This window comes from Nilaparvata lugens, chromosome 5 (assembly GCF_014356525.2).
Source record: "Nilaparvata lugens isolate BPH chromosome 5, ASM1435652v1, whole genome shotgun sequence".
Classification (NCBI taxonomy): Eukaryota; Metazoa; Arthropoda; class Insecta; order Hemiptera; family Delphacidae; genus Nilaparvata; species Nilaparvata lugens.
In genome coordinates, this window is record NC_052508.1 from 45,467,979 (window position 1) to 45,475,167 (window position 7,189).

General features: G+C 33.2%; 1 protein-coding gene across 1 annotated transcript in view; it reads right to left on the reverse strand.

Moving 5' to 3' along the window:
* Positions 1–3,170, reverse strand: part of LOC111048399 (probable ATP-dependent RNA helicase DDX20) — a 65,220-nt gene extending 62,050 nt beyond the window's left edge. The window contains exon 1 of the mRNA XM_039428425.1: positions 3,038–3,170. The gene's annotated coding sequence lies outside the window, so the exon portion shown is untranslated. The remainder of the gene's footprint in view (positions 1–3,037) is intronic.
* Between the last annotated feature and the right edge of the window lie 4,019 nt (positions 3,171–7,189).

Here is a 7,189-nt window from a genome sequence, read left to right on the forward strand (position 1 = left end):
TACATAAACTTTTCAAACTAGCCGCCATGATTTCAGGTGTGTGTATGTGTGAGAATAAAAAACTGATTTTTGATCTAAAAGTTTTGAATCAAATTACAGAAAAGGATATAAAATAAGTTTATGTAATATACTTGGCATGGTTTCCATCAAAAAAATGTTAGATCGAAAAATGTAATGGAATGATTTGAGTACAGCTATCTTATTATAAAAGGCTGTGTTCCAGTCAGTGAACTCTGTGGGTGAGTTCAGTGGTTCCCACTGAAAGACCTTCCGATGAAGGTCTGATCAGATGAAAAGATGCATTCAAGGCCATCTCTTCAAGGTCTTTGGTGGTTCCAGTACAGACTGTGACAAAATCTAAAAGCAGCTTCTCAGAAACAGAGTAACGGCCAGCAACAATCACAGTTATAACATAGTTATTCAAAAGTATTCTTTGAGTATCTATAGTGAGGTCCACGTTATAATGGTAGTGTACTATTTGCAATGATGTTGCTATCCTTGTCTATCGTTCAACAAATGTGAAAGAGTTAGGGGTTAGTTTTTATTTAGGTTATATTTAAAAATGTTTTATTAGGTTAGGTTTTTGCTTTAAAATTGCAATATGCTAGAAGGGGCTAGGGTCTAGGTAGAGTTATGTTTTTGATGTTTCAGAGGTAAAAGGATAGGTTAGGGGATTAGGATTTTGCTTTGAACCACATGTTTGTGAACATGTTCATGGAATGAACCACATGTTTGTGAACATGTTCATGAAATGAACCACATGTTTATGTTTTGTTCTAAAGATGACAAATAAATTCTAGAGTACTAAATGTGAAAGGGTTAGAGGTTAGGTTATATTTATTAATGTGTTATTAGGATAGGTTAGGTTTTTGCTTTGAAATTGCAATATACTAGAAGGGGCTAGGGTGTAGTTAGAGTTATGTTTTTTGATGTTTCAAATGTGAAAGGATAGGTTAGGGGGTTAGGATTTTGCTTTGAAATCTAAATTATTAAATGTGAAGGGGTTAGGGGTTAGTGGTTAGGTTTTTTGGATTATATTTAATAATAGGTTAGGTTATATGGTTAGGTTAGGTTTTTGCTTTAAAATTGCAATATGCTAGAAAGGGCTAGGGTCCAGGTAGAATTATGCTTTTTGATATTTCAAAGGTGGAAAGATAGGTTAGGATTTAGCTTTGAAATTGCAGTATGCTGGAAGGGATTAGAGGTTTTTCAAATAGTTATGTTTATTGATGTTTCAAATGTAGAAGGGGTGGTTAAGGGTTCGGTTTTTGTCTTGAAATGACAATATGCTGACTCAGTTATAGTGTTTTTTAACATCAGTTGATTAATAACAACTGTTATATTTTATTAATCATATTTTTCAAAGTACTCTTCCTTTTAATCAATAAAATGATAATATATTGATTATTATATTGAATTTAATGATAAATCATCATTGGATAATAATATCTTCATCAAATAGAATGACGATTGGCTCCAGTTACAGTGCTCGGTAACCATCATCACAAAGAACGTTACATTCAAAGATCTGACTGAATGGAACGGGAAAACCCCGTTGCTAACGCATGCGCGATACGGTGCTGTCTGAGACAGGAAGTGGTTTGTAATCTAAAACGGTGTACACACGTACCTTTGCCTCAGGTGAGCATACGTGTATGGGCTTGCATTCGCACGTATGGACACTGTTCGCTGAGGCATGTGGGCGAACCGGAACCCTGTCGGTATTTTGGCGTGCTCAAAGGCGCCTCGGGCGAGCATTGAATGTACGTGTGGACGCGTTTTTGCTATACGGGTGAGGCAAAACGTAAACATTGAAGGCGTCATTGAGCTGCGTACACATATACCCGCTTCCAACTTGCACCGAGCATGCTCCGCCCTCGTTCCTCCATCGCACCGCAGTTGGTCCGCCTCCGCTCTGCAGTCGCACTCATCATGAACGTTATGGAAGATGTTAGCTCTTCTCGCGTTCCCCGGTCGAACCACTCTTGCTCCCCGGTCGAACCACTCTTGCTCCCCAGTCGATCATCAATCACTCTGCTGGAGTGACGTTCGGTTGCGGAGCAGAGCGAAAGTCTGTACGCACCTTAACCTAATTCCAATGAATTAGGTTAATGAATAACAAATCAAATTGTAATCCAATAACTAATTGTAAATTGTAGGAATTTTGTTGGATATGTGGATTGTCAAATATTTGAATAGAAACATGCATGGAGTATATAATTTGTATCATGATTAACAAATTTAGAACTGCATAATTTAAGTTAAAATAGCTTCTCTACAGGGTTCCTACAAAAAAGTATAGCTCACATATTACTTTACTGTGACTATCAAATCATCTTGTGTTTGTTTTATGTTATCAGAGTTGTTAATTAGAATTGTAATATTCAATATGATATTATTACCTCTTAGATAGCTAGGCTATCTATAGAGAAATTTATTCAAACTTTGAACTAGTATTCTTAAAGGTAAATCTTGAAGCTAATCTTTTGGAGAATCTTGTTTTGTCATGTGTATGAACAGAGTTAGTTTGAAATGGGCAGGAATTTAGTATTTTATTCAATTTATGGCTAATTTCGACATAGCATCAACAGGACATAGCATCGACAAGAATAGACCTATAGTTAGTTAAATTAGTTAGGTCTAATAGAATAGACCTTGGACCAGTTATAGAATAGACACAGCCAATTGTATATTCATACTAAAAGTCGATGAAGCCAACATCTACTGCCAAATCCACCGATCTTGACGTCACAACAGTGACGTCACGCATTGTATAGACATTGTTGTTGAACATATCTTGTTTTCCATAGCAGATTATCATTCATTTATGTAATTATTATTTATGGAAATGGTAATCTCCTGTGCAGCATATAATTGCACTGAAATTTTTAGGAAAAAAAGTGTAATATCTTTTCATGCATGAGTTGAAATTTATACACATGAATATTGTAAGTTGTAACTGTTATATTATCCTTGGTTATGATGGAAGTGAACTCATTGCAGCATGACAATAAATTAGTTTTGTAGGCTACCATACCTTATTCCCTTGAAGAAGATATCACATAACACATCATAAATTAACAGATATCGTTTTTGCCCGTAGCTAGAAATAACCTAAAAACACCATGAATCTGAAATAGACACAATCTGAGTTTTTCATATGATGCGTGACGTCAAGATGGGTGGATTTGGCAGTAGATGTTGGCTTCAGAGGCTAGACTTCCCAGCGTGTCTATTCTATAACTGGTCTAAGGTGGCCACAGCGTTTTCCATTTTTGTCCTTAAACCAGTTATAGAATAGATACGGCCCATTGTATATTCATACTGAAAGTCGATGAAGCCAAAATCTACTGCCAAATACACCCATCTTGACGTCACAGCAGTGACGTCACGCATTGAATGGAAAACTTTCAGATTGTGTCTATTTCAGATTCATGATGTTTTTAGGTTATTTCTAGCTACGGGCAAAAACGATATCGGTGAAGTTATCGTATAAAGATTATAGAAAACTTTTTTGGGTTTGTTGTGTAAGTGTTTGTGGTGTTTAACTTACATTGTTGTTATTCAATGCATTTTTGTTAGCTTGGTTGTGACGTCAAGATGGGTGGATTTGGCAGTAGATGTTGGCTTCAGAGGCTAGACTTCCCAGAGTGTCTATTCCTTAGACCAGTTATAGAATAGACACACTGGGAAGTCTAGCCTCTGAAGCCAACATCTACTGCCAAATCCACCCATCTCAACATAACAGCAGTGATGTCACGCATTGTATGGAAAACTTTCAGATTGTGTCTATTTCAGATTCATGATGTTTTTAGGTTATTTCTAGCTACAGGCAAAAACGATATTGGTTAAGTTATAATGTGTTATGTGATATCGGCTTCAAAGTTATGATGAGTTTTGAAAATAATAAGGTATGGTAGCCTTCAAAACTAATTTATTGTCATGCTGCAATGAGTTCACTTACATCATAACCAAGGATAATATTACAGTTACAACTAACAATAATTATGTGCATAAATTTCAACGTTGCATGAAAAGATATTCCACTTTTTTCCATAAAAATTTCAGTGCAATTATATGCTGCGCAGATTACCATTTTCATAAATAGTAATTACATAAATAAATAACAATCTACTATGGAAAACAAGCTATGTTCAACAAAAATGTAAGTTAAACACAACAACCACTCACACAACAAACTCAAAAAAGTTTTCTATAAGATGCGTGACGTCAAGATGGGTGGATTTCGCAGTAAATGTTGGCTTCATCGACTTTCAGTATGAATAAGTATGAATATACAATGGGCCGTGTCTACTCTATAACTGGGGCCTATTTCACAAAGGTACAAGTATTGTTACCAACCATGGTTACGAACAAGTACTTGTAGTTACAAGTTTACAAGTACTCACATTTCACAAAAGTTTACAAGTCTACAAGTACTTCAATAGTAAACATAACATATTTTCATGATTTCCTTTTTTTATCCTTTATGAAGGTTACTTGTACTTTTCAATAATTACTTTGAAAATAATTGAAGGCAATATCATGTTTTTTGTAGTCTCTTCATTTATTGCTGAATTTGTAACTTACACAGTATATGTACTCTGTATACATATAGTAAATGTACTATATACAGAGTGATTCATAATTATGGTTAAATATTTTAATACGTGATAGTAGAGGTAAAAATAAGAGAAAAAGTTCATATAAACATATATCCATAAACACTTCATTAGCGAGCTATACAGGGTGAAAGATTTCGCCCGGAATTCAGTTCCTCTGGTGAAATACACCGATGCTGAATTGTTTGGGGACTAGTTTTTGAAAAATCTATGCTGGATTCATATGGAAAAATATCTGAAAAATTGAATAAAACTAGTCTGGAAGCTGTAGTGTGAGAAGTTTTTGAGAAAAAAGTTGAAATATGCAAAAAATTTAAGTAGAAAAACACAGACTTCTACATTTGATGCCCAATAACTTTCTTTAATGACCAATAATCAAATATTTTTTCGCAATAAAAATTGTAGAGAATTTAATTCTGAAAAGAATTATGTAAGCTGTGTAAACTAAATTCAAATAAAAGTTGAATAAAATCTATTCTTATGTAGTACATTACACCATAAAAATTTGCTGTTTTATGAGGAGAGAACTAATAACTCATTGGTTGTAGCTGATTGCAAATAAAACATGAATTTTAATAACAGCTGTTTTAAAACAGCTGATTTATTATGTTTTAAATAAGAAAATATTCAAATGAAATTATCAGCTGAAAATTATTTTCAGAAATACTTTAGCTCACTGTTGAACAAAAAAAAAAAACAAACTTTAAGTTAGGCCTACTGTAACCGTGCAGTGTTTTTTGTTTAATCTGTTAACCAGTTATTTGTAACCATTCCACTTTGCTTTCGTGTTGAGTGTTAACTTTTTAAAAAATGGCAGGTAATCTTAGACATTATTCATACTCCGAATTAGCTGACATGCATTTAATGTATGGAGTGGGACACTACTGTAATAGTACTGAAGCAAGACGTTTGTATCAAGAGAACTTTCCTAACCGAATATGTCCAAGTTCAAGGTTTTTTGCCACTATTCATCAACGTCTGTCTGAAACAGATTCTTTGATATCTAAAGAGCACATTTATGCAGGCAGACCCCGATCTACTATGACTGTTGAGTTAGAAGAACAAGTTCTTAATGAAATTTATGAACATCCAGAGAAGAGCACAAGAGAATTGTCAGTGCAGTTTAATGTCAATCAATATTTTATTTGGAGGATACTAAAATAGCAGAAATTACATCCATACCACCTCCAGAAAGTTCATACTCTATTGCCACGAGACTGTATTCCCCGTGCTAGTATTTGCCAATGGTTTTGAGTGAAAATTGTTTACCCAAACTTTTTAACAACCGTTTTATTTACCGACGAGGCACACTTTACAAGAACTGCTATCGTTAACGTCCACAACCAACATATTTGGGCAGCTGAGAATCCTCATGCCATCAATCCTAATCTTTCACAACCTCAGTTTTCAGTAAACATTTGGGCAGGAATCATAGGAGATCATCTACTTCTGTTTGAGCTTCCTCCCAGGCTTAATGGCATAATCTAACTAGTCTTTTGGTATAAGTTTAATGTCATTTAGATATGCTACTTTCAAATAAGAAAAACTTTTCATAGAAAACCGAATATTTTATTTGCAATCAGCTACAACCTATGAGTTATTAGTTCTCTCCTCATAAAACAGCAAATTTTTATGGTGTAATGTACTACATAAGAATACATTTTATTCAACTTTTATTTGAATTTAGTTTACACAGCTTACATCATTCTTTTCAGAATTAAATTCTCTACAATTTTTATTGCGAAAAAATATTTGTTTACTGGTCATTAAAGGAAGTTATTGGGCATCAAACGTAGAAGTCTGTGTTTTTCTACTTAAATTTTTTGCATATTTCAACTTTTTTCTCAAAAACTTCTCACACTACAGCTTCCAGACTAGTTTTATTCAATTTTTCAGATATTTTTCAATATGAATCCAGCATAAGTTTTCCAAAAACTAGTCCCCAAACAATTCAGCATCGGTGTATTTCACCAGAGGAACTGAATTCCGGGCAAAATCTTTCACTCTGTATAGCTCGCTAATGAAGCGTTTATGGATATATGTTTATATGAACTTTTTTTCTTATTTTTACCTCTACTATCACGTATTAAAATATTTTACCATAATTATGAATCACTCTGTATAATGTATACTATTTATACTGTATATATATATATATATATATATATATATATATTATATATATATATATATATATATATATATATATATATATACTATAGTACACATAGCCTATGAGGTAAGACATCAATAACTATTTTGGAAATTTATTGAATTCAATTTCCTGATGCATATATTTCCAAAATAATGAATTATAGAGGAATATAGGGCATTTTCAATTATTAGAAATATTTATTGAATATTTAGAATAATTTTAATAATCACTAGTAAATCCTTTACATAGCTTTCCACTCCGGTAGAAATTTCATAGTTACTAACAAGTAATTTCGACAAAAATTGTTGGCTACAATGAAAATCTTTGTGAAACACTTGTTTTTAACAAGCAAATCACTTGTAAACTTGTAGAAATTCATTGTAACTAAAAGTTTACAATTCTCATTTTGTGA